This window comes from Morone saxatilis, unplaced genomic scaffold (assembly GCF_004916995.1).
Source record: "Morone saxatilis isolate NCDOM2014 unplaced genomic scaffold, NCSU_SB_2.0 Contig21, whole genome shotgun sequence".
Classification (NCBI taxonomy): domain Eukaryota; kingdom Metazoa; phylum Chordata; class Actinopteri; family Moronidae; genus Morone; species Morone saxatilis.
The window spans coordinates 3,569,366-3,572,135 of record NW_023339774.1 but is presented as its reverse complement, the minus strand read 5'-3'; the positions used below and the strand labels follow the sequence as shown (position 1 = coordinate 3,572,135).

General features: G+C 40.3%; 1 protein-coding gene across 1 annotated transcript in view; it reads right to left on the bottom strand.

Moving 5' to 3' along the window:
• The window catches only part of LOC118332834 (general transcription factor II-I repeat domain-containing protein 2-like), a 16,239-nt gene that overhangs the window by 1,280 nt on the left and 12,189 nt on the right, over nucleotides 1-2,770 (bottom strand). The window lies entirely within an intron of this gene.

The following is a 2,770-nucleotide window of genomic DNA, read 5'->3' as shown; positions in this document are numbered from 1 at the left end:
CAAGTAAACAAACTAACGTAAAGTGTGACTTACCGGCTTCCGTAGCCCGCCGGTAAGTCACGCTTTACGTGTGGAAGCCATTCGCGGCAGCTCTTGTAGGTTAAAATCAAGACGTATAAAAAAAGTGCATAAAAAAAAGAAAAATATATATTTTTCTATTATTTTCGGGATCTAAAGGGATTGTTTCAAAGATCGACGTTGGCGACCACTGCTCTACAGAGTCCTCTTTTGTGGAGACCACCATGTTTCTGCGGTAGCCCAGAATGGACAAACCAAACACTGAACCTAGATGGGGCCTTTCACACTTTTTACGCTAAACACTGTTTCTCCTCCACTCTTGGAACAGGAGGGTGAGGCGACGGTGTTGCAATCAGCAACTACATTGTCAGATAAGAAATCCTACACACTGAACCTTTAAACACATACATAAAACATGTGCGGACCATAGACTGTAGGCAAAGGCTAATATTTGTAGATATGAACAGATGACGTGTTCAGGCTTTTAAAGGAACCACAGAGTTTACTATGAGTGAAGAGTACCATTTACTGTGTAGTTGTGTACAGAACAGTCTGCAGAGATACAATAGGACTGGATCTGGTTAAAATAGCTTAAACCCTAGCGGATCTGGCTGTGTGATCCATTGGTGATTCTAATCTCTGTATCAGGATCTTTGATACAACCTACTCTCTTACAGACTTTTATGATATACGACTCAAAAATATGTTGGAAATGTAATCATGTTACCGGCAATGTTTTATCCACTCCACGATGTGCGACATCCATATACAGCATAGAAAGGGGTCACTCATAGTGAAGGACTGATGCCCTCGGCAATAGCAGCAAAAAAAGTTCTGATAAACCGACACACTACCTGCTCAACAACAAACAGTGGACAAAGTTAGCAAATAACTGGTTGAACATAGTGGAGCATTTAGCAGCTAAACAGTCAGGAATTAAAGGAGTTGAGAGAGACCAAAAACAGCTAAAAGAGAGTGAATACTACAACTACATTCATCAGGTGGGCAGAAAACACAACTCCAAATGCTAATGTTGCTCTGTATCTGCTGGATGTGTAATTGTGAACATCTTTCCCGAACAATACCCAAGTTGTCTAAAACGCTGATTCTCAATGTGTGACTGTTTATTATTTAGGTTTTTCAAATTTTTGTTTCTTTCTTGCTTTATAGTTTTATTTTTCAGGGCTCTAAAACTGTGACTAAAACTCACGCTTCCATTGAGCTACTCATAACTTTGTCTTAAGGCAGGGGTCTTAAACTCCAACTGGCCTGGGGCCACTGCTGATTCATGCTCTCTTCTTATCAACTGATTGCAAACATTGGTAGACACCTTTGACCTTTGCCTTTATTTTGTGCCAAACTAATTTTTTAACCATCTAACCATATATGAAGTGGTTGTTGAAAATGATATGAAACAATTACAAAACATCATTGAAAAATAAACTTGAGGGCCGGATTATACTTTAGCCGGAGGAAGGGGATGGAGCATCACAAACAAATCTCTTTCACCTCCAATGTATTCAGGAGACAGCAGAGGCGGTTATCTGTAACCATCAACAAACAAAAACCAAAACTCTCTGTATGACTAGATACTACTGGAAGTGCAGTAATAAAAACCGGAGGGGGGGGTTTTGTGAACTGATCCTTTAATGCCATGTACAGTAGAAGACAGTACAGCTGCAAGGCAAAGAAAGAAAGAAAGAAAGAAAGACTGGATGTATTGAGAGAAATAGCAAGACAAGGGGGCTGGAAACTTTCAGGAAACAGAAAGTTAATGAAGCAGAGAGAAAGAAAGCTGAACGAACAGAGCATCAGGCAGATGACAGAAAGGAAGACATGAGTCAGAGACATAGACACTTTGAGTGAGAGTCAGCTCAGATCGCTGGTGTGGTTCAACATGTTTCCTGTGAGTGATAATAATAGCGCTGTGTGTTCCTCTCTGTGAGAAGCGTGGGAGGAGGAGCACCAATGCAACACGTGGGATGGCCGCTTGTTACTGTCACTACAGGGGAAACAGCAACATCCCCTTAACACACACACACACAAACACAGGCTCTCTGCTCTGACACGGAAACATGTTTATTTTTGTGCAGCTTCTTTGGAGTCCCACAATGCTCAATTTTTTTCCAAAACGCAACACAAGTCAATTCATACACAACATTGGTAGAGTAAAATAAATCTGAAATGAATAAAAATGAATAGTTGTGATCATAGTCACATCAAAACTGTAAATATTTTGTAGGCTTTTATGCAGGACCCTCTCTTGTGAAGGCCGACATGTTCACACAATCGAACGATGTGGTCACCACAGAAGGAGATGAGCTTTGCATTCATTGGCTGAAGACGCCGCTGGTGGTTATATGTAGTAGTATGTTTGCAGTGATAACTGCCTAGCAAGTCAAAAGTGGAAGATCATGGTTATACCGCAAGACACAAGTGAAAAGAGAAACAATTAAACTGAACAGAGAGAACAAATAGGGAGGAACAATTAAACCTACAAGTGAACAACAAGTGCTATATTAGTTGTTTTACAGGAAGAAAAGGTACAATCTCTCAATGCTCCTTTAAAGCTGCATTTACAAGAATCCACCAAGCCTGAATGAAAACAACCAATCAGAGCAGAGAAAGATGGAAAGATGCTTTAGGTTGGAGGCTTGAAGATTGTTGATTCTTATTCCCAGGGTGTCAAATTTCAATGCTGGGAATGAACAATTAACAATTAATTAATCTTCCTTGGCTCTGATTGGTTGTT